We start from the raw sequence: 18273 nt of genomic DNA on the forward strand, positions 1-18273 counted from the left end.
GTTGGCAATTTACATCCCGCCCATCAGCATAACAAGGCTCCCAGTTCTCCATGGCCTGTCCTGCCTTTCTGGATTTTACACTTTTTTCAGATGGCCCTTTTGACCGGGGGGAAGTGAGACTTCATTGTAGTGCAGATTTCCTTTGCAAGCTTGCTTGGTTGGCCAAAAAGGGCGTATGCGTTTTTTCCTGAATATATTCAGGAAAAAACGCATACGCCCTTTTTGGCCAAGTGCATCATTGTGGACGTTCTGCCTCTTTTCCTATGCTTTCAATGCAATTCCAGTCTACCTCCTGAAATCGGTTTCCTGCAATTCTGCCCCGCTTTCAAGTCCTCTTGGCAGCCTTACTTCAGTCTATTTTTGGACGATAGCTGTCATTTATAACTCTGCAGGTTTGTGAATTACAGTGCCCCTGAGCTCCTTTCTTCAACTCGCTTTCTTGTGAGCTTGCCACAACACCACAGGATGGCTTGAGGCCCTAATCTGGTTCCGGTACGGCACGCTGAGCCTTTGGTTATTTCCTCTTCATGGTGGGAAATGAGAGTTAAATTTGCCCGTCCAGACACCTCCAGCTAGCCTCTCATTGGTTCTCACTATTCCTGTTCATCTTCCGCAGAAATTGCAAACTGGGCCAAACAGGAGGTTAAAGGCGCTGACTCTCCAAGTGGGGAGAGTGTTAGTAAAGCGTCTGGAATGTTGCACCCGAGTACCAGGGGAGGAAAACTGAGACATATTTGAACACGTCTCCCGTTCACATGGTTGATCATACTTTGGTTCCACATGCATGTTTTAGCTGAAGGAAGAATACCTTAAACCTGGAGAGTTGAGACCCGTGTAATGGGTACCGTGCAATATGACTTCAAAGGGTCTTCATTTGCTCACCGAACCTCTCCAATCCTATCACTGCTGCGTTTATGCCCCTGTACACATGCTTGATTCTCTTTCGGAGACATAGCAATCCATAGGTTTTAAGATACTTACTAGTCAGGTACATTCTTAGGCGTTTAATATGGGGTGTTGAGTCCATTTCGTTGAGCAAGGAGTAGCTCTTGTCTATTCCATATTTGACTTAAGGAACTTTATCTGTGCTCATTTCAATCTCTGGTTTTATGCAGCACCCCAACTCACCTTTACCCTTAAGCAAGCATAAGTTGGTTTTCTAAATTTGAGACCCTGTTCTGTTTTGGAATGCAGTTCCTGTGTAGCCAAGTTTACATTCCGTGTATTAGTGATATCTTATGATGTTTCTTTTTCTGTGTGACTTATTTCAGTTAGAATCATCGTACCTGAATCCACTCATTATGCTGCTATGGGCCTGATGACATAGATTTCATTGCTGAGTGATACTGAATTGTACGTAAGTACCACAAGTTCTTTATCCATTTTTCACTTTCTCTGATATTGAACTTATATGGTAAACGAGGTTCTTGTAAACGGAGGCGTCCCAAACTTTGGGGTGGCTGTGTCTTTTTGATTTTAATTTCCCTAAGCTATAGGACCATAAGTGGAAGTGCCCTAGGCTCTGTTGCTTTGTTTTTTAGATGTTTCAGGAAACACCATACACTTCTCCCGAGTGGTTGTTGGCAATTTACATCCCGCCCATCAGCATAACAAGGCTCCCAGTTCTCCATGGCCTGTCCTGCCTTTCTGGATTTTACACTTTTTTCAGATGGCCCTTTTGACCGGGGGGAAGTGAGACTTCATTGTAGTGCAGATTTCCTTTGCAAGCTTGCTTGGTTGGCCAAAAAGGGCGTATGCGTTTTTTCCTGAATATATTCAGGAAAAAACGCATACGCCCTTTTTGGCCAAGTGCATCATTGTGGACGTTCTGCCTCTTTTCCTATGCTTTCAATGCAATTCCAGTCTACCTCCTGAAATCGGTATCCTGCAATTCTGCCCTGCTTTCAAGTCCTCTTGGCGGCCTTACTTCAGTCTATTTTTGGACGATAGCTGTCATTTATAACTCTGCAGGTCTGTGAATTACAGTGCCGCTGAGCTCCTTTCTTCAACTCGTTTTCTTGTGACCTAGCCGCAACACCACAGGATGGCTTCAGGCCCTAATCTGGTTCCGGCCCGGCATGCTGAGCCTTTGGTTAATTCCTCTTCCTGGTGGGAAATGAGAGTTAAATTTGCCCGTCCAGACACCTCCAGCTAGCCTCTCATTGGTTCTCGCTATTCCTGTTCATCTTCCGCAGAAATTGCAAACTGGGCCAAACAGGAGGTTAAAGGGACTGACTCTCTAAGTGGGGAGAGTGTTAGTAAAGCGTCTGGAATGTTGCACCCGAGTACCAGGGGAGGAAAACTGAGACATATTTGAACACGTCTCCCGTTCACATGGTTGATCATACTTGGGTTCCACATGCATGTTTTAGCTGAAGGAAGAATACCTTAAACCTGGGTAGTTGAAACCCGTGGAATGGGTACCATGCAATATGACTTCAAAGGGTCTTCATTTGCTCACCGAACCTCTCCAATCCTATCACTGCTGCGTTTATGCCCCTGTACACATGCTTGATTCTCTTTCAGAGACATAGCAATACATAGGTTTTAAGATACTTACTAGTCAGGTACATTCTTAGGCGTTTAATATGGGGTGTTGAGTCCATTTCGTTGAGCAAGGAGTAGCTCTTGTCTATTCCATATTTGGCTTAAGGAACTTTATCTGTGCTCATTTCAATCTCTGGTTTTATGCAGCACCCCAACTCACCTTTACCCTTAAGCAAGCATAAGTTGGTTTTCTAAATTTGAGACCCTGTTCTGTTTTGGAATGCAGTTCCTGTGTAGCCAAGTTTACATTCCGTGTATTACTGATATCTTATGATGTTTCTTTTTCTGTGTGACTTACTTCAGTTAGAATCATCATACCTGAATCCACTCATTGTGCTGCTAAGGGCCTGATGACACAGATTTCATTGCTGAGTGATATTGCTTTGTAAGTAAATACCACAACTTCTTTATCCATTTTTCACTTTCTGCGATGTTGAACTTGTACTGTAAACGAGGTTCTTGTAAACAGAGCCGTTCCAAACTTTGGGGTGGCTGTGTCTTTTTGATTTTAATTTCCCTAAGCTATAGGGCCATAAGTGGAAGTGCCCTAGGTTCTGTTGCTTTGTTTTTTAGATGTTTCAGGAAACACCATACACTTCTCCCGAGTGGTTGTTGGCAATTTACATCCCGCCCATCAGCATAACAAGGCTCCCAGTTCTCCATGGCCTGTCCTGCCTTTCTGGATTTTACACTTTTTTCAGATGGCCCTTTCGACCGGGGGGAAGTGAGACTTCATTGTAGTGCAGATTTCCTTTGCAAGCTTGCTTGGTTGGCCAAAAAGGGCGTATGCGTTTTTTCCTGAATATATTCAGGAAAAAACGCATACGCCCTTTTTGGCCAAGTGCATCATTGTGGACGTTCTGCCTCTTTTCCTATGCTTTCAATGCAGTTCCAGTCTACCTCCTGAAATCGGTTTCCTGCAATTCTGCCCCGCTTTCAAGTCCTCTTGGCAGCCTTACTTCAGTCTATTTTTGGACGATAGCTGTCATTTATAACTCTGCAGGTTTGTGAATTACAGTGACCCAGAGCTCCTTTCTTCAACTCGCTTTCTTGTGACCTGGCCGCAACACCACAGGATGGCTTCAGGCCCTAATCTGGTTCCGGCCCGGCATGCTGAGCCTTTGGTTAATTCCTCTTCCTGGTGGGAAATGAGAGTTAAATTTGCCCGTCCAGACACCTCCAGCTAGCCTCTCATTGGTTCTCGCTATTCCTGTTCATCTTCCGCAGAAATTGCAAACTGGGCCAAACAGGAGGTTAAAGGGACTGACTCTCCAAGTGGGGAGAGTGTTAGTAAAGCGTCTGGAATGTTGCACCCGAGTACCAGGGGAGGAAAACTGAGACATATTTGAACACGTCTCCCATTCACATGGTTGATCATACTCTGGGTTCCACATGCATGTTTTAGCTGAAGGAAGAATACCTTAAACATGGAGAGTTGAGACCCGTGGAAGGGGTACCATGCAATATGACTTCAAAGGGTCTTCATTTGCTCACCGAACCTCTCCAATCCTATCACTGCTGCGTTTATTCCCCTGTACACACGCTTGATTCTCTTTTGGAGACATAGCAATCCATAGGTTTTAAGATACTTACTAGTCAGGTACATTCTTAGGGGTTTAATATGGGGTTTTGAGTCCATTTCGTTGAGCAAGGAGTAGCTCTTGTCTATTCCATATTTGGCTTAAGGAACTTTATCTGTGCTCATTTCAATCTCTGGTTTTATGCAGCACCCCAACTCACCTTTACCCTTAAGCAAGCATAAGTTGGTTTTCTAAATTTGAGACCCTGTTCTGTTTTGGAATGCAGTTCCTGTGTAGCCAAGTTTACATTCCGTGTATTAGTGATATCTTATGATATTTCTTTTGCTGTGTGACTTATTTCAGTTAGAATCATCGTACCTGAATCCACTCATTATGCTGCTACGGGCCTGATGACATAGATTTCATTGCTGAGTGATACTGCATTGTACGTAAGTACCACAAGTTCTTTATCCATTTTTCACTTTCTGTGATGTTGAACTTGTACGGTAAACGAGGTTCTTGTAAACAGAGGCGTCCCAAACTTTGGGGTGGCTGTGTCTTTTTGATTTTAATTTCCCTAAGCTATAGGACCATAAGTGGCAGTGCCCTAGGTTCTGTTGCTTTGTTTTTTAGATGTTTCAGGAAACACCATACACTTCTCCTGAGTGGTTGTTGGCAATTTACATCCCGCCCATCAGCATAACAAGGCTCCCAGTTCTCCATGGCCTGTCCTGCCTTTCTGGATTTTACACTTTTTTCAGATGGCCCTTTTGACCGGGGGGAAGTGAGACTTCATTGTAGTGCAGATTTCCTTTGCAAGCTTGCTTGGTTGGCCAAAAAGGGCGTATGCGTTTTTTCCTGAATATATTCAGGAAAAAACGCATACGCCCTTTTTGGCCAAGTGCATCATTGTGGACGTTCTGCCTCTTTTCCTATGCTTTCAATGCAATTCCAGTCTACCTCCTGAAATCGGTTTCCTGCAATTCTGCCCCGCTTTCAAGTCCTCTTGGCAGCCTTACTTCAGTCTATTTTTGGACGATAGCTGTCATTTATAACTCTGCAGGTTTGTGAATTACAGTGCCCCTGAGCTCCTTTCTTCAACTCGCTTTCTTGTGAGCTTGCCACAACACCACAGGATGGCTTGAGGCCCTAATCTGGTTCCGGTACGGCACGCTGAGCCTTTGGTTATTTCCTCTTCATGGTGGGAAATGAGAGTTAAATTTGCCCGTCCAGACACCTCCAGCTAGCCTCTCATTGGTTCTCACTATTCCTGTTCATCTTCCGCAGAAATTGCAAACTGGGCCAAACAGGAGGTTAAAGGCGCTGACTCTCCAAGTGGGGAGAGTGTTAGTAAAGCGTCTGGAATGTTGCACCCGAGTACCAGGGGAGGAAAACTGAGACATATTTGAACACGTCTCCCGTTCACATGGTTGATCATACTTTGGTTCCACATGCATGTTTTAGCTGAAGGAAGAATACCTTAAACCTGGAGAGTTGAGACCCGTGTAATGGGTACCGTGCAATATGACTTCAAAGGGTCTTCATTTGCTCACCGAACCTCTCCAATCCTATCACTGCTGCGTTTATGCCCCTGTACACATGCTTGATTCTCTTTCGGAGACATAGCAATCCATAGGTTTTAAGATACTTACTAGTCAGGTACATTCTTAGGCGTTTAATATGGGGTGTTGAGTCCATTTCGTTGAGCAAGGAGTAGCTCTTGTCTATTCCATATTTGGCTTAAGGAACTTTATCTGTGCTCATTTCAATCTCTGGTTTTATGCAGCACCCCAACTCACCTTTACCCTTAAGCAAGCATAAGTTGGTTTTCTAAATTTGAGTCCCTGTTCTGTTCTGTAATTCAGTTCCTGTGTAGCCAAGTTTCCATTCCGTGTATTACTGATATCTTATGATGTTTCTTTTTCTGTGTGACTTATTTCAGTTAGAATCATCATACCTGAATCCACTCATTGTGATGCTAAGGGCCTGATGACATAGATTTCATTGCTGAGTGATATTGCTTTGTAGGTAAATACCACAACTTCTTTATCCATTTTTCACTTTCTGCGATGTTGAACTTGTACTGTAAACGAGGTTCTTGTAAACAGAGGCGTCCCAAACTTTGGGGTGGCTGTGTCTTTTTGATTTTAATTTCCCTAAGCTATAGGACCATAAGTGGCAGTGCCCTATGCTCTGTTGCTTTGTTTTTTAGATGTTTCAGGAAACACCATACACTTCTCCCGAGTGGTTGTTGGCAATTTACATCCCGCCCATCAGCATAACAAGGCTCCCAGTTCTCCATGGCCTGTCCTGCCTTTCTGGATTTTACACTTTTTTCAGATGGCCCTTTTGACCGGGGGGAAGTGAGACTTCATTGTAGTGCAGATTTCCTTTGCAAGCTTGCTTGGTTGGCCAAAAAGGGCGTATGCGTTTTTTCCTGAATATATTCAGGAAAAAACGCATACGCCCTTTTTGGCCAAGTGCATCATTGTGGACGTTCTGCCTCTTTTCCTATGCTTTCAATGCAATTCCAGTCTACCTCCTGAAATCGGTTTCCTGCAATTCTGCCCCGCTTTCAAGTCCTCTTGGCAGCCTTACTTCAGTCTATTTTTGGACGATAGCTGTCATTTATAACTCTGCAGGTTTGTGAATTACAGTGCCCCTGAGCTCCTTTCTTCAACTTGCTTTCTTTTGACCTGGCCGCAACACCGCAGGTTGGCTTCAGGCCCTAAACTGGTTCCGGCACGGCACGCTGAGCCTTTGGTTATTTCCTCTTCCTGCTGGGAAATGAGAGTTAAATTTGCCCGTCCAGACACCTCCAGCTAGTCTCTCATTGGTTCTCGCTATTCCTGTTCATCTTCCGCAGAAATTGCAAACTGGGCCAAACAGTAGGTTAAAGGCGCTGACTCTCCAAGTGGGGAGAGTGTTAGTAAAGCGTCTGGAATGTTGCACCCGAGTACCAGGGGAGGAAAACTGAGACATATTTGAACACGTCTCCCGTTCACATGGTTGATCATACTTGGGTTCCACATGCATGTTTTAGCTGAAGGAAGAATACCTAAAACCTGGGTAGTTGAAACCCGTGGAATGGGTACCATTCAATATGACTTCAAAGGGTCTTCATTTGCTCACCGAACCTCTCCAATCCTATCACTGCTGCGTTTATGCCCCTGTACACATGCTTGATTCTCTTTCGGAGACATAGCAATCCATAGGTTTTAAGATACTTACTAGTCAGGTACATTCTTAGGCGTTTAATATGGGGTGTTGAGTCCATTTCGTTGAGCAAGGAGTAGCTCTTGTCTATTCCATATTTGGCTTAAGGAACTTTATCTGTGCTCATTTCAATCTCTGGTTTTATGCAGCACCCCAACTCACCTTTACCCTTAAGCAAGCATAAGTTGGTTTTCTAAATTTGAGTCCCTGTTCTGTTCTGTAATTCAGTTCCTGTGTAGCCAAGTTTCCATTCCGTGTATTACTGATATCTTATGATGTTTCTTTTTCTGTGTGACTTATTTCAGTTAGAATCATCATACCTGAATCCACTCATTGTGATGCTAAGGGCCTGATGACATAGATTTCATTGCTGAGTGATATTGCTTTGTAGGTAAATACCACAACTTCTTTATCCATTTTTCACTTTCTGCGATGTTGAACTTGTACTGTAAACGAGGTTCTTGTAAACAGAGGCGTCCCAAACTTTGGGGTGGCTGTGTCTTTTTGATTTTAATTTCCCTAAGCTATAGGACCATAAGTGGCAGTGCCCTATGCTCTGTTGCTTTGTTTTTTAGATGTTTCAGGAAACACCATACACTTCTCCCGAGTGGTTGTTGGCAATTTACATCCCGCCCATCAGCATAACAAGGCTCCCAGTTCTCCATGGCCTGTCCTGCCTTTCTGGATTTTACACTTTTTTCAGATGGCCCTTTTGACCGGGGGGAAGTGAGACTTCATTGTAGTGCAGATTTCCTTTGCAAGCTTGCTTGGTTGGCCAAAAAGGGCGTATGCGTTTTTTCCTGAATATATTCAGGAAAAAACGCATACGCCCTTTTTGGCCAAGTGCATCATTGTGGACGTTCTGCCTCTTTTCCTATGCTTTCAATGCAATTCCAGTCTACCTCCTGAAATCGGTTTCCTGCAATTCTGCCCCGCTTTCAAGTCCTCTTGGCAGCCTTACTTCAGTCTATTTTTGGACGATAGCTGTCATTTATAACTCTGCAGGTTTGTGAATTACAGTGCCCCTGAGCTCCTTTCTTCAACTTGCTTTCTTTTGACCTGGCCGCAACACCGCAGGTTGGCTTCAGGCCCTAAACTGGTTCCGGCACGGCACGCTGAGCCTTTGGTTATTTCCTCTTCCTGCTGGGAAATGAGAGTTAAATTTGCCCGTCCAGACACCTCCAGCTAGTCTCTCATTGGTTCTCGCTATTCCTGTTCATCTTCCGCAGAAATTGCAAACTGGGCCAAACAGTAGGTTAAAGGCGCTGACTCTCCAAGTGGGGAGAGTGTTAGTAAAGCGTCTGGAATGTTGCACCCGAGTACCAGGGGAGGAAAACTGAGACATATTTGAACACGTCTCCCGTTCACATGGTTGATCATACTTGGGTTCCACATGCATGTTTTAGCTGAAGGAAGAATACCTAAAACCTGGGTAGTTGAAACCCGTGGAATGGGTACCATTCAATATGACTTCAAAGGGTCTTCATTTGCTCACCGAACCTCTCCAATCCTATCACTGCTGCGTTTATGCCCCTGTACACATGCTTGATTCTCTTTCGGAGACATAGCAATCCATAGGTTTTAAGATACTTACTAGTCAGGTACATTCTTAGGCGTTTAATATGGGGTGTTGAGTCCATTTCGTTGAGCAAGGAGTAGCTCTTGTCTATTCCATATTTGGCTTAAGGAACTTTATCTGTGCTCATTTCAATCTCTGGTTTTATGCAGCACCCCAACTCACCTTTCCCCTTAAGCAAGCATAAGTTGGTTTTCTAAATTTGAGACCCTGTTCTGTTTTGGAATGCAGTTCCTGTGTAGCCAAGTTTACATTCCGTGTATTAGTGATATCTTATGATGTTTCTTTTTCTGTGTGACTTATTTCAGTTAGAATCATCGTACCTGAATCCACTCATTATGCTTCTATGGGCCTGATGACATAGATTTCATTGCTGAGTGATACTGCATTGTACGTAAGTACCACAAGTTCTTTATCCATTTTTCACTTTCTCTGATATTGAACTTATACGGTAAACGAGGTTCTTGTAAACGGAGGCGTCCCAAACTTTGGGGTGGCTGTGTCTTTTTGATTTTAATTTCCCTAAGCTATAGGACCATAAGTGGAAGTGCCCTAGGCTCTGTTGCTTTGTTTTTTAGATGTTTCAGGAAACACCATACACTTCTCCCGAGTGGTTGTTGGCAATTTACATCCCGCCCATCAGCATAACAAGGCTCCCAGTTCTCCATGGCCTGTCCTGCCTTTCTGGATTTTACACTTTTTTCAGATGGCCCTTTTGACCGGGGGGAAGTGAGACTTCATTGTAGTGCAGATTTCCTTTGCAAGCTTGCTTGGTTGGCCAAAAAGGGCGTATGCGTTTTTTCCTGAATATATTCAGGAAAAAACGCATACGCCCTTTTTGGCCAAGTGCATCATTGTGGACGTTCTGCCTCTTTTCCTATGCTTTCAATGCAATTCCAGTCTACCTCCTGAAATCGGTTTCCTGCAATTCTGCCCTGCTTTCAAGTCCTCTTGGCGGCCTTACTTCAGTCTATTTTTGGACGATAGCTGTCATTTATAACTCTGCAGGTCTGTGAATTACAGTGCCCCTGAGCTCCTTTCTTCAACTCGCTTTCTTGTGACCTAGCCGCAACACCACAGGATGGCTTCAGGCCCTAATCTGGTTCCGGCCCGGCATGCTGAGCCTTTGGTTAATTCCTCTTCCTGGTGGGAAATGAGAGTTAAATTTGCCCGTCCAGACACCTCCAGCTAGCCTCTCATTGGTTCTCGCTATTCCTGTTCATCTTCCGCAGAAATTGCAAACTGGGCCAAACAGGAGGTTAAAGGGACTGACTCTCCAAGTGGGGAGAGTGTTAGTAAAGCGTCTGGAATGTTGCACCCGAGTACCAGGGGAGGAAAACTGAGACATATTTGAACACGTCTCCCGTTCACATGGTTGATCATACTTGGGTTCCACATGCATGTTTTAGCTGAAGGAAGAATACCTTAAACCTGGGTAGTTGAAACCCGTGGAATGGGTACCATGCAATATGACTTCAAAGGGTCTTCATTTGCTCACCGAACCTCTCCAATCCTATCACTGCTGCGTTTATGCCCCTGTACACATGCTTGATTCTCTTTCAGAGACATAGCAATACATAGGGTTTAAGATACTTACTAGTCAGGTACATTCTTAGGCGTTTAATATGCGGTGTTGAGTCCATTTCGTTGAGCAAGGAGTAGCTCTTGTCTATTCCATATTTGGCTTAAGGAACTTTATCTGTGCTCATTTCAATCTCTGGTTTTATGCAGCACCCCAACTCACCTTTACCCTTAAGCAAGAATAAGTTGGTTTTCTAAATTTGAGACCCTGTTCTGTTCTGTAATTCAGTTCCTGTGTAGCCAAGTTTACATTCCGTGTATTACTGATATCTTATGATGTTTCTTTTTCTGTGTGACTTATTTCAGTTAGAATCATCATACCTGAATCCACTCATTGTGCTGCTAAGGGCCTGATGACACAGATTTCATTGCTGAGTGATATTGCTTTGTAAGTAAATACCACAACTTCTTTATCCATTTTTCACTTTCTGCGATGTTGAACTTGTACTGTAAACGAGGTTCTTGTAAACAGAGCAGTTCCAAACTTTGGGGTGGCTGTGTCTTTTTGATTTTAATTTCCCTAAACTATAGGACCATAAGTGGAAGTGCCCTAGGTTCTGTTGCTTTGTTTTTTAGATGTTTCAGGAAACACCATACACTTCTCCCGAGTGATTGTTGGCAATTTACATCCCGCCCATCAGCATAACAAGGCTCCCAGTTCTCCATGGCCTGTCCTGCCTTTCTGGATTTGACACTTTTTTCAGATGGCCCTTTTGACCGGGGGGAAGTGAGACTTCATTGTAGTGCAGATTTCCTTTGCAAGCTTGCTTGGTTGGCCAAAAAGGGCGTATGCGTTTTTTCCTGAATATATTCAGGAAAAAACGCATACGCCCTTTTTGGCCAAGTGCATCATTGTGGACGTTCTGCCTCTTTTCCTATGCTTTCAATGCAATTCCAGTCTACCTCCTGAAATCGGTTTCCTGCAATTCTGCCCCGCTTTCAAGTCCTCTTGGCAGCCTTACTTCAGTCTATTTTTGGACGATAGCTGTCATTTATAACTCTGCAGGTTTGTGAATTACAGTGCCCCTGGGCTCCTTTCTTCAACTCGCTTTCTTGTGACCTGGCCGCAACACCGCAGGATGGCTTCAGGCCCTAATCTGGTTCCGGCCCGGCATGCTGAGCCTTTGGTTAATTCCTCTTCCTGGTGGGAAATGAGAGTTAAATTTGCCCGTCCAGACACCTCCAGCTAGCCTCTCATTGGTTCTCGCTATTCCTGTTCATCTTCCGCAGAAATTGCAAACTGGGCCAAACAGGAGGTTAAAGGGACTGACTCTCCAAGTGGGGAGAGTGTTAGTAAAGCGTCTGGAATGTTGCACCCGAGTACCAGGGGAGGAAAACTGAGACATATTTGAACACGTCTCCCATTCACATGGTTGATCATACTCTGGGTTCCACATGCATGTTTTAGCTGAAGGAAGAATACCTTAAACATGGAGAGTTGAGACCCGTGGAATGGGTACCATGCAATATGACTTCAAAGGGTCTTCATTTGCTCACTGAACCTCTCCAATCCTATCACTGCTGCGCTTATGCCCCTGTACACATGCTTGATTCTCTTTCGGAGACATAGCAATCCATAGGTTTTAAGATACTTACTAGTCAGGTACATTCTTAGGCGTTTAATATGGGGTGTTGAGTCCATTTCGTTGAGCAAGGAGTAGCTCTTGTCTATTCCATATTTGGCTTAAGGAACTTTATCTGTGCTCATTTCAATCTCTAGTTTTATGCAGCACCCCAACTCACCTTTACCCTTAAGCAAGCATAAGTTGGTTTTCTAAATTTGAGACCCTGTTCTGTTTTGGAATGCAGTTCCTGTGTAGCCAAGTTTACATTCCGTGTATTACTGATATCTTATGATGTTTCTTTTTCTGTGTGACTTACTTCAGTTAGAATCATCATACCTGAATCCACTCATTGTGCTGCTAAGGGCCTGATGACACAGATTTCATTGCTGAGTGATATTGCTTTGTAAGTAAATACCACAACTTCTTTATCCATTTTTCACTTTCTGCGATGTTGAACTTGTACTGTAAACGAGGTTCTTGTAAACAGAGCCGTTCCAAACTTTGGGGTGGCTGTGTCTTTTAGATTTTAATTTCCCTAAGCTATAGGGCCATAAGTGGAAGTGCCCTAGGTTCTGTTGCTTTGTTTTTTAGATGTTTCAGGAAACACCATACACTTCTCCCGAGTGGTTGTTGGCAATTTACATCCCGCCCATCAGCATAACAAGGCTCCCAGTTCTCCATGGCCTGTCCTGCCTTTCTGGATTTTACACTTTTTTCAGATGGCCCTTTTGACTGGGGGGAAGTGAGACTTCATTGTAGTGCAGATTTCCTTTGCAAGCTTGCTTGGTTGGCCAAAAAGGGCGTATGCGTTTTTTCCTGAATATATTCAGGAAAAAACGCATACGCCCTTTTTGGCCAAGTGCATCATTGTGGACGTTCTGCCTCTTTTCCTATGCTTTCAATGCAGTTCCAGTCTACCTCCTGAAATCGGTTTCCTGCAATTCTGCCCCGCTTTCAAGTCCTCTTGGCAGCCTTACTTCAGTCTATTTTTGGACGATAGCTGTCATTTATAACTCTGCAGGTTTGTGAATTACAGTGACCCAGAGCTCCTTTCTTCAACTCGCTTTCTTGTGACCTGGCCGCAACACCACAGGATGGCTTCAGGCCCTAATCTGGTTCCGGCCCGGCATGCTGAGCCTTTGGTTAATTCCTCTTCCTGGTGGGAAATGAGAGTTAAATTTGCCCGTCCAGACACCTCCAGCTAGCCTCTCATTGGTTCTCGCTATTCCTGTTCATCTTCCGCAGAAATTGCAAACTGGGCCAAACAGGAGGTTAAAGGGACTGACTCTCCAAGTGGGGAGAGTGTTAGTAAAGCGTCTGGAATGTTGCACCCGAGTACCAGGGGAGGAAAACTGAGACATATTTGAACACGTCTCCCATTCACATGGTTGATCATACTCTGGGTTCCACATGCATGTTTTAGCTGAAGGAAGAATACCTTAAACATGGAGAGTTGAGACCCGTGGAATGGGTACCATGCAATATGACTTCAAAGGGTCTTCATTTGCTCACCGAACCTCTCCAATCCTATCACTGCTGCGTTTATTCCCCTGTACACACGCTTGATTCTCTTTTGGAGACATAGCAATCCATAGGTTTTAAGATACTTACTAGTCAGGTACATTCTTAGGGGTTTAATATGGGGTTTTGAGTCCATTTCGTTGAGCAAGGAGTAGCTCTTGTCTATTCCATATTTGGCTTAAGGAACTTTATCTGTGCTCATTTCAATCTCTGGTTTTATGCAGCACCCCAACTCACCTTTACCCTTAAGCAAGCATAAGTTGGTTTTCTAAATTTGAGACCCTGTTCTGTTTTGGAATGCAGTTCCTGTGTAGCCAAGTTTACATTCCGTGTATTAGTGATATCTTATGATGTTTCTTTTTCTGTGTGACTTATTTCAGTTAGAATCATCGTACCTGAATCCACTCATTATGCTGCTACGGGCCTGATGACATAGATTTCATTGCTGAGTGATATTGCTTTGTAAGTAAATACCACAACTTCTTTATCCATTTTTCACTTTCTGTGATGTTGAACTTGTACTGTAAACGAGGTTCTTGTAAACAGAGGCGTCCCAAACTTTGGGGTGGCTGTGTCTTTTTGATTTTAATTTCCCTAAGCTATAGGACCATAAGTGGCAGTGCCCTAGGCTCTGTTGCTTTGTTTTTTAGATGTTTCAGGAAACACCATACACTTCTCCCGAGTGTCTGTTGGCAATTTACATCCCGCCCATCAGCATAACAAGGCTCCCAGTTCTCCATGGCCTGTCCTGCCTTTTTGGATTTTACACTTTTTTCAGATGGCCCTTTTGGCCAGGGGGAAGTGAGACTTCATTGTAGTGCAGATTTCCTTTGCAAGCTTGCTTGGTTGGCCAAAAAGGGCGTATGCGTTTTTTCCTGAATATATTCAGGAAAAAACGCATACGCCCTTTTTGGCCAAGTGCATCATTGTGGACGTTCTGCCTCTTTTCCTATGCTTTCATTGCAATTCCAGTCTACCTCCTGAAATCGGTTTCCTGCAATTCTGCCCCGCTTTCAAGTCCTCTTGGCAGCCTTACTTCAGTCTATTTTTGGACGATAGCTGTCATTTATAACTCTGCAGGTTTGTGAATTACAGTGCCCCTGAGCTCCTTTCTTCAACTCGCTTTCTTTTGAGCTGGCCGCAACACCGCAGGATGGCTTCAGGCCCTAATCTGGTTCCGGTACGGCACTTTGAGCCTTTGGTTATTTCCTCTTCCTGGTGGGAAATGAGAGTTAAATTTGCCCATCCAGACACCTCCAGCTAGCCTCTCATTGGTTCTCGCTATTCCTGTTCATCTTCTGCAGAAATTGCAAACTGGGCCAAACAGGAGGTTAAAGGCGCTGACTCTCCAAGTGGGGAGAGTGTTAGTAAAGCGTCTGGAATGTTGCACCCGAGTACCAGGGGAGGAAAACTGAGACATATTTGAACACGTCTCCCGTTCACATGGTTGATCATACTTGGGTTCCACATGCATGTTTTAGCTGAAGGAAGAATACCTTAAACCTGGAGAGTTGAGACCCGTGTAATGGGTACCATGCAATATGATTTCAAAGGGTCTTCATTTGCTCACCGAACCTCTCCAATCCTATCACTGCTGCGTTTATGCCCCTGTACACATGCTTGATTCTCTTTCGGAGACATAGCAATCCATAGGTTTTACGATACTTACTAGTCAGGTACATTGTTAGGCATTTAATATGGGGTGTTGAGTCCATTTCGTTGAGCAAGGAGTAGCTCTTGTCTATTCCATATTTGACTTAAGGAATTTTATCTGTGCTCATTTCAATCTCTGGTTTTATGCAGCACCCCAACTCACCTTTACCCTTAAGCAAGCATAAGTTGGTTTTCTAAATTTGAGACCCTGTTCTGTTCTGTAATTCAGTTCCTGTGTAGCCAAGTTTCCATTCCGTGTATTACTGATATCTTATGATGTTTCTTTTTATGTGTGACTTACTTCAGTTAGAATCATCATAACTGAATCCACTCATTGTGCTGCTAAGGGCCTGATGACACAGATTTCATTGCTGAGTGATATTGCTTTGTAAGTAAATACCACAACTTCTTTATCCATTTTTCACTTTCTGCGATGTTGAACTTGTACTGTAAACGAGGTTCTTGTAAACAGAGCCGTTCCAAACTTTGGGGTGGCTGTGTCTTTTTGATTTTAATTTCCCTAAGCTATAGGACCATAAGTGGAAGTGCCCTAGGTTCTGTTGCTTTGTTTTTTAGATGTTTCAGGAAACACCATACACTTCTCCCGAGTGGTTGTTGGCAATTTACATCCCGCCCATCAGCATAACAAGGCTCCCAGTTCTCCATGGCCTGTCCTGCCTTTCTGGATTTTACACTTTTTTCAGATGGCCCTTTTGACCGGGGGGAAGTGAGACTTCATTGTAGTGCAGATTTCCTTTGCAAGCTTGCTTGGTTGGCCAAAAAGTGCGTATGCGTTTTTTCCTGAATATATTCAGGAAAAAACGCATACGCCCTTTTTGGCCAAGTGCATCATTGTGGACGTTCTGCCTCTTTTCCTATGCTTGCAATGCAATTCCAGTCTAGCTCCTGAAATTGGTTTCCTGCAATTCTGTCCCGCTTTCAAGTCCTCTTGGCAGCCTTACTTCAGTCTATTTTTGGACGATAGCTGTCATTTATAACTCTGCAGGTTTGTGAATTACAGTGCCCCTGAGCTCCTTTCTTCAACTCGCTTTCTTTTGAGCTGGCCGCAACACCGCAGGATGGCTTCAGGCCCTAATCTGGTTCCGGTACGGCACGCTCAGCCTTTGGTTATTTCCTCTTCCTGGTGGGAAATGAGAGTTAAATTTGCCCGTCCAGACACCTCCAGCTAGCCTCTCATTGGTTCTCGCTATTCCTGTTCATCTTCCGCAGAAATTGCAACCTGGGCCAAACAGGAGGTTAAAGGCGCTGACTCTCCAAGTGGGGAGAGTGTTAGTAAAGCGTCTGGAATGTTGCACCCGAGTACCAGGGGAGGAAAACTGAGACATATTTGAACACGTCTCCCGTTCACATGGTTGATCATACTTGGGTTCCACATGCATGTTTTAGCTGAAGGAAGAATACCTTAAACCTGGAGAGTTGAGACCCGTGTAATAGGTACCATGCAAAATGACTTCAAAGGGTCTTCATTTGCTCACCGAACCTCTCCAATCCTATCACTGCTGCGTTTATGCCCCTGTACACATGCTTGATTCTCTTTCGGAGACATAGCAATCTATAGGTTTTAAGATACTTACTTGTCAGGTACATTCTTAGGCGTTTAATATGCGGTGTTGAGTCCATTTCTTTGAGCAAGGAATAGCTCTTGTCTATTCCATATTTGGCTTAAGGAACTTTATCTGTGCTCATTTCAACCTCTGGTTTTATGCAGCACCCCAACTCACCTTTACCCTTAAGCAAGCATAAGTTGGTTTTCTAAATTTGAGACCCTGTTCTGTTCTGTAATTCAGTTCCTGTGTAGCCAAGTTTACATTCCGTGTATTACTGATATCTTATGATGTTTCTTTTTCTGTGTGACTTATTTCAGTTAGAATCATCATACCTGAATCCACTCATTGTGCTGCTAAGGGCCTGATGACACAGATTTCATTGCTGAGTGATATTGCTTTGTAAGTAAATACCACAACTTCTTTATCCATTTTTCACTTTCTGCGATGTTGAACTTGTACTGTAAACGAGGTTCTTGTAAACAGAGCCGTTCCAAACTTTGGGGTGGCTGTGTCTTTTTGATTTTAATTTCCCTAAGCTATAGGGCCATAAGTGGAAGTGCCCTAGGTTCTGTTGCTTTGTTTTTTAGATGTTTCAGGAAACACCATACACTTCTCCCGAGTGGTTGTTGGCAATTTACATCCCGCCCATCAGCATAACAAGGCTCCCAGTTCTCCATGGCCTGTCCTGCCTTTCTGGATTTTACACTTTTTTCAGATGGCCCTTTTGACCGGGGGGAAGTGAGACTTCATTGTAGTGCAGATTTCCTTTGCAAGCTTGCTTGCTTGGCCAAAAAGGGCGTATGCGTTTTTTCCTGAATATATTCAGGAAAAAAAGCATATGCCCTTTTTGGCCAAGTGCATCATTGTGGACGTTCTGCCTCTTTTCCTATGTTTTCAATGCAATTCCAGTCTACCTCCTGAAATCGGTTTCCTGCAATTCTGCCCCGCTTTCAAGTCCTCTTGGCAGCCTTACTTCAGTCTATTTTTGGACGATAGCTGTCATTTATAACTCTGCAGGTTTGTGAATTACAGTGCCCCTGAGCTCCTTTCTTCAACTCGCTTTCTTGTGACCTGGCCGCAACACCGCAGGATGGCTTCAGGCCCTAATCTGGTTCCGGCCCGGCATGCTGAGCCTTTGGTTAATTCCTCTTCCTGGTGGGAAATGAGAGTTAAATTTGCCCGTCCAGACACCTCCAGCTAGCCTCTCATTGGTTCTCGCTATTCCTGTTCATCTTCCGCAGAAATTGCAAACTGGGCCAAACAGGAGGTTAAAGGGACTGACTCTCCAAGTGGGGAGAGTGTTAGTAAAGCGTCTGGAATGTTGCACCCGAGTACCAGGGGAGGAAAACTGAGACATATTTGAACACGTCTCCCATTCACATGGTTGATCATACTCTGGGTTCCACATGCATGTTTTAGCTGAAGGAAGAATACCTTAAACATGGAGAGTTGAGACCCGTGGAATGGGTACCATGCAATATGACTTCAAAGGGTCTTCATTTGCTCACCGAACCTCTCCAATCCTA

General features: G+C 44.1%; 1 long non-coding RNA gene across 21 annotated transcripts in view; it reads left to right on the forward strand.

Annotated features, from left to right (window-relative positions):
• LOC307185334 overlaps nt 1-18273 on the forward strand; it is a 3778167-nt gene that overhangs the window by 757364 nt on the left and 3002530 nt on the right. The window contains exon 1 of one of the 21 annotated variants that reach the window (XR_013828007.1): nt 13969-13992. The exons of 19 other annotated variants lie outside the window; for them this stretch is intronic. This is a non-coding gene — a long non-coding RNA (uncharacterized lncRNA). Of the gene's footprint in view, nt 1-13968; nt 13993-15493; nt 15572-18273 lie in introns of those variants that run through there. One more of the 21 variants, XR_013828008.1, reaches the window with a different exon arrangement.

The sequence above is a fragment of the Stenella coeruleoalba genome (assembly GCF_951394435.1).
Source record: "Stenella coeruleoalba genome assembly, chromosome: 4".
Classification (NCBI taxonomy): domain Eukaryota; kingdom Metazoa; phylum Chordata; class Mammalia; order Artiodactyla; family Delphinidae; genus Stenella; species Stenella coeruleoalba.